Source organism: Hemitrygon akajei, chromosome 26 (assembly GCF_048418815.1).
Source record: "Hemitrygon akajei chromosome 26, sHemAka1.3, whole genome shotgun sequence".
In the NCBI taxonomy this organism is placed as follows: Eukaryota; Metazoa; Chordata; class Chondrichthyes; order Myliobatiformes; family Dasyatidae; genus Hemitrygon; species Hemitrygon akajei.
Window position 1 is genome coordinate 61,582,649 of NC_133149.1, and position 6,634 is coordinate 61,589,282.

General features: G+C 46.3%; 1 pseudogene; it reads left to right on the forward strand.

Moving 5' to 3' along the window:
• Positions 1-953: 953 nt before the first annotated feature.
• Positions 954-6,634, forward strand: LOC140716732 (uncharacterized; annotated as a pseudogene).

A 6,634-nucleotide genomic window follows, 5' to 3' on the forward strand; every position in this document is an offset into this window, starting at 1 on the left:
ATATTCTTTTTGAACTGTTTAATGGCATATATGAGTCTGCTGTATTGCCTGATGATCGCTTGAAATCTGTACTTATAGCTCTGCCAAGAATTCCTGGAATTAATGACTGCGAAAATTATAGAACAATCTGTCTTAAGATTCACCTAATAAAGATTTTGTTGAGAATTGTTCTGAGACGAATTAAAAATAAGTTAAGGCCAGAAACTTCCAAGTAAAACCCTGTCTGAGTCTGTCCCATTTGTCTGTGCTTGACAGATCTCTCTCTAAAGTTTCCTCATTGTGTACCTGTCCCAGTATCTTTTATTTTCCTTCTCAACCTCATTCTCCTGCCTTCTTCCCATAACATTTGACGCCTTTACAGAAAATCTTTGGGATCAACGCAATACGCATATTCAACAGTTCATCTTTCTGCGACAGGAGAACACACTTCAGAGATCAACAGTCTCTGCATTTTTATTTCATACATTATTATTACGCATTGGTGCAGTATTATTGTGTATATCATTATTCCCGGGTTATTTTTAGTAAAGTCTGCACACTGCTAATTGTGTTTCTAAATGTCGCTGCTGTAACGAAAGAATTCCCCACTCGGGATCAATAATGTATTTATTTATTATTATTAACATCATCATGATTATTCTGCAGTCCTTTATCTCTTTCATCAATTTTCCCAGCTCTTTACTTCACGCCCGACTAATCTGATGTATCACCTCCCCTCCACCCCACATTCTTTCTCCCTCCCTTCCTTTCCAGTCCTGAAGAAGGGTCTCGGTCTGAAACGCCGACTGTTCTCTCCCCTCCATCGTTGCTTTCTGCCCCCTTGAGTTCCTCCAGCATTTTGTGGGTGTTGTTTTGGATTTCCACATCTGCAGATTTTTTTTTAATCCTGTTTAAACAAATGCGCATGCGTGGGCGTCACAGCCAATCGCGAATATTGCGCATGCGCTCAGTAGATGAGAGGCCCGCAGGGATCGGACGCAGGTAGGAGCGGGGCCGCGGGTGGTAACTTAATTACCGGCGTCTGCACCGCGATTGAAGGAACATTACTATGAGCTCCGTCCCCACTGGTCCGGCACCTCAGGACAGTCCCAGTCCTTTCCGTCTCTCTCAGCCCCACGATTTACCCGAGTGACGGGGAGTTAACGGCTGATTCAGAGCTGGCGGCGCCGCCATTTCTCCGGCGCATGCGCATTGCTGGGTCCTTGAATCGCGGATAGACAGGTTTCTTGTTCTTGGTGTCTGCTGGGTAAGGAGGCAGCCATGGGTGACACTACCAGCATTGTCCCCTTAGAATATGCCCAAATACTGCGACCTCCAGCCATGTCAATCCGAGGATCAGTACCTCAGAACAAAAATATAGTGTCCAGTTACTCTTGGATGAAGAGTCTACCTTCCAGTCAGTGGAAATGTAAATTAGTACTGTATGGCAAAAAGAAATCCTCCAGTCAACTTTAGTTCTCTGTGTAAATAACGATATGAAACACCTTGTTCTTGATGACAAGTGACTTGTAGCTTGCACATCACAAAGGTGCCCCATTCCAATGAGAATAACTACTGCCCACCCCTTCATAGTCATTGCCATCGATGGGTTCATCACTGTCAATCAGCTGGGGGTGGAAGGGGATCCCAGTAATTAGAAAATGTCCAGGATCCGACATGTAGTAACAAGTTCACTGTGTACTGTTGTGGAGCATGACCAGCGCTTGAAATGATACCAAAAATCAGGACAAATTGAGCCAAGACACAGGTTGATTGAAGGCAAAAATAGCCTATTCTCATACAGAGGGAATACAGTCAGAGAATTTAGACGTACAGAAAAGCTGGATGAACGCTGCAGGTCAGGCAGCATCCGTCGAAAGAAGCAGTCAACGTTCTTTCAACGGATGCTGCTCGACCTGCTGAGTTCATCCAGCATTTTTGTACATCTTGATTTGACCACAGCATCTGCAGTGTACTTTGTGTTTACAGTCAGGGAATTTGTTGGTCAGTCAGGATGCCTGATCCGTGACATGTTAGAAGATGAGGAGTTCATATCTAAACATAGAAACAGAAGTCTGCAATATATTACAGGCCCTTCGGCCCACAATATCATGCTGACCATAAAACCTACTCTTGAAACTGTCTAGAGTTTGACTACCACATAGACCTCTATTATTCTAAGCTCCACGTACGTACCTAACAGTGTCTGAAAAGACCCTGATTGTATCCGCCTCTACCACCGTCACTGGCAGTGCATTCCATGCACCCACCACTCTCTGTGCGAAAAAATTACCTCTGGTATCCCCCTTGTACCTACTTCCAAGCACCTTAAAACTATGCCCCCGCATGTTAGCTAGCTCAGCCCTGGGAAAAAACCTCTGGCTATCCACACGATCAATGCCTCTCATCATCTTATACAACTCTCTCAGGTCACCTTTCATCTTCCATCGCTCCAAAGCTTACTCACCCTATTAATGTAAGGCATGCTCTCCAATCCAAGCAACATCCTTGTAAATCTCCTCTGCACCCTATTTAGAGCATTTTTTCCAGTAGTGAGGTGATCAGAATTGAACAGAGTGCTAAAAGTAGGGAGTAACGAAGGCCTTTTATATCTGTAATAGTACCTCACCGCTTTTGAACTCAGTCCCATGGCTGATGAAGGCCTTCTTAAAAACATTGTCCAGCTGCGTAGCAGCTCTGCATGAACTATTGACACAGATCCCAAGATCTCGCTGATCCTCCAAACTGCCAAGGGTCCTATCATTAATATTGTATTCTGTCTTCAAATTGGACCTACCGAAATGAACCACCAGGTTGAACTCCATCTGCCAATTCTCAGTCCAGTTCTACATCCTATCGATGTAACGCTCTACTGTTCAGACTATCCACAGTTCCCACTACATTTGCGTCATCGACAAACTTACACACCCACCCTTCTACTTCCTCATCAAGGTCATTTTTAAAAGTCAGAATGAAGAGAGAGGAGGGGTCCCAGAACAGATCGCTGCAGAATATCACTGGTCACATCCTCCATGCAGAATACAGACCATCGACAACCACTCTTTGCCTTCTGTGGCCAAGCCAGTTGTGGATCCGCAAAGCAGCTCTCCTTGGATCCTTCCTCGTTACTTTCTCAATGAGCCTCGTATGGGGAAACTTATCAAAAGTCTTACTGAAAACCACGTACACTACATCCAATGTTCTACCTTCATCAATGTTACATCCCCAAAGAGTTCAATCAGGTTGGTAAGGCATGACCTGCCCTTGACAAAGCCTTGCTGACTACCCCTAATCTGATGCTCATAAGTCCTCCCGCTTAGGATCTTCTCCAACAAATTGCCCACGACTGATGCAAGACTCACTGGTCTATAATTTCCTGGGTTACCTCTACTCCCTTTCTTGAACAATCCTCGGGTGCTTCTCCCATCCCTATTGATGATAAAAAGATCATCGCCAGATGCTCAGCAATCTCCTCCCTCGCTTCCCACAGTCACCTGCGGTATATCTCAACATGAGATGAACTGGGTAATATTATGATGGAGCCAGAGCTCACATTGAGAGATCTTATAGAAACATGTAAAATGATGAAATGGATAGATAAGATTGCGGCAGGAAAGTTGTTTGCACTAGTAGATGGGACTAGAACTTTAACATTGGGGGCATTTGGGATGGAGATGAAGAACTGTGGTGAATCTGTGGATTTCTCTGCCCAATGAAGCAGTGGAGGCTACCTCAGTAAATGCATTGGAGACAAAGTTGGATAGATTTTTGCAAAGTAGGGAAATTAAGGGTGATGGGGAAAAGGCAGGTTGGTGGAGATGGGCCAGGTGACGTTTTCGTGCTCCAATTTCTTACGTTCTCACCACAGACTAAAATCTCACTTGAAAAAATTGTCCTTCACGCATTGATGTCCTTTCAAATATTTTTACAGGTTTGGAATGGCAGAACACTTGTGCAGTGTCTCTTTGCTGTCTCTTTCTGGATATATAAGGAGTGGCCAAATATTTTCTTTGCAACAACAATACATCTGTTTTTGATTCTTGGAGATGAATTATCTCATCCCAGCTGGAAATGTGTTTTCTGTCTGAGTTGAAGTTTTCTGCTGTAACTCTGTGAAATCCACTGGAACCGGTGTGCTGAGAACACACCAGCATTTGTTCACTGAAGATCAGTTCTTCAACTGCATTGATTGTGCAAGGGATTCAAACATCTGACTGTCTGAATTGCCAGATGATTGATCGCAGTGAGATATCATTCTCCTTCTCTCAGTGTGGGAAGGGATTCACTCACAGCCTACCCACAGACACACCAGTGAGTTCACAGTGGAGAGAGGCCATTCACCTGCTCTGTGTGAGGGAAGGGAACTACTCAGTCATCCAGTCTGAAAATACATCAGCAAGTTCACACCACAGTGAGACGCTCCACCTGTTCTGCAAGCGGGAAGCAGTTCATTCCGTTGTCGATGCTAAAGATAGATCCAAAAATTCACCAGTGAGAGGACGGTAACCTGTTTACATGGTGGGAAGGCATTCACACACTCAACCACGCCACAGTGACACCAGTGAGTTCACACCTGGGAGAGGCCAATCACCTGCTCTGAATGTGGGAAAGGATTCACTCAATCATCCCAACTGAATGAACACCAGCGAGTTCACACTGAGAAGATGCCGTTCACCTGCTCAGACTGTGGAAAGAGATTCACTCATTCAACCACACTACAGAGACACCAGCGAGTTCACACTGGGGAGAAGCCATTCACTTGCTCCGAATGTGGGAAGGGATTTACTCAGTCATATCAACTGAAGGTTCATCAGCGAATTCACACTGGGGAGAAACCTTTCAGCTGCTGTGAATGTGGGAAGGGATTCGCTGACTCATCCCACCTTGTGCAGCACTACCGAATTCACACTGGGGAGAAGCCATTCACCTGCTCTGAATGTGGGAAGGGGTTCACTCAGTCATCTCATCTGAAAGTACATCAGCGAGTTCACACTGGGGAGAAACCGTTCAGCTGCTCTGAATGTGGGAAGGGATTCGCTGATTCAGACTCCCTTGTGAAGCACAGCCGAATTCACACTGGGGAGAAGCCATTCACGTGCTCTGAATGTGGGAAAAGATTCACTCGGTCATCTCATCTGAAGGTACATCAGCGTGTTCACACTGGGGAGAAACCGTTCAGCTGCTCTGAATGTGGGAAGGGATTCGCTGACTCATCCCACCTTGTGCAGCACTACCGAATTCACACCGGGGAGAAGCCATTCACATGCTCTGAATGTGGGAAGCGATTCACTCATTCATCCACACTACAAAGACACCAGCGAGTTCACACTGGGGAGAAGCCATATACTTGCTCCGAATGTGGGGAGGGATTTACTCAGTCGTATCAACTGAAGGTGTATCAGCGAATTCACACTGGGGAGAAACCGTTCAGCTGCTCTGAATGTGGGAAAAGATTCACTAAGTCATCTCAACTGAAGGCGTATCAGCAAATTCACACTGGGGATAAACCTTTCAGCTGCTCTGAATGTGGGAAGGGATTCACTCACTCATCGCATCTGAAGGTGCATCAGCGAGTTCACACTGGGGAGAGGCCATTCACTTGCTCTGAATGTGGGAAAGGATTCACTGCGTCATACTCCCTTGTGAAGCACTGCCAAATTCACACTGGGGAGAAGCCATTCACGTGCTCTGAATGTGGGAAAAGATTCACTCGGTCATCTCATCTGAAGGTACATCAGCGTGTTCACACTGGGGAGAAACCATTCAGCTGCTCTGAATGTGGGAAGGGATTCGCTGACTCATCCCACCTTGTGAAGCACAGCCGAATTCACACTGGGGAGAAGCCATTCACGTGCTCTGAATGTGGGAAGGGGTTCACTCAGTCATCTCATCTGAAAGTACATCAGCGAATTCACACTGGGGAGAAACCGTTCAGCTGCTCTGAATGTGGGAAGGGATTCGCTGATTCAGACTCCCTTGTGAAGCACAGCCGAATTCACACTGGGGAGAAGCCATTCACATGCTCTGAATGTGGGAAAGGATTCACTGACTCATCTCACCTCGTGAAGCACAGCCGAATTCACACTGGGGAGAAGCCATTCACGTGCTCTGAATGTGGGAAGGGATTCACTGAGTCATCCAACCTGGTGAGGCACTGCCGAATTCACACTGGGGAGAAACCATTCACCTGCTCAGATTGTGGAAAGGGATTCACTCAGTCATCAGGCTTCAAAGTCCATCAGCGAGTTCACACTGGGGGACGCCAGTCACCTGTTCTGATTGTGGGAATGAATTCGCTCAGACATTTCAACTGACTGAACATCAACTGCTCAGACGGGAAGGAATTCACTCAGACATTACTGAGCGAACATCAGCGAGTTCACACTGTATAGAAGCTGTTCATCTGCTCTGACTGTGGGAATTAATGCATACATTCATCTCGGCTAACAAAAGACCAGACTGTTTTCAGCAGTGAGAGGACGTTGACCTGCTCAGACTGTGGGAAGGCATTCACACACTGATCCTCACTGCAGAGACAGTGGTGGGTTCACACTGTGGGGAGGGTGGTCACCTGCTCAGACTGTGGGAAGGCATTCACACACTGATCCACACTGCAGAGACGGTGGTGGGTTCACACTGTGGGGAGGGTGGTCAC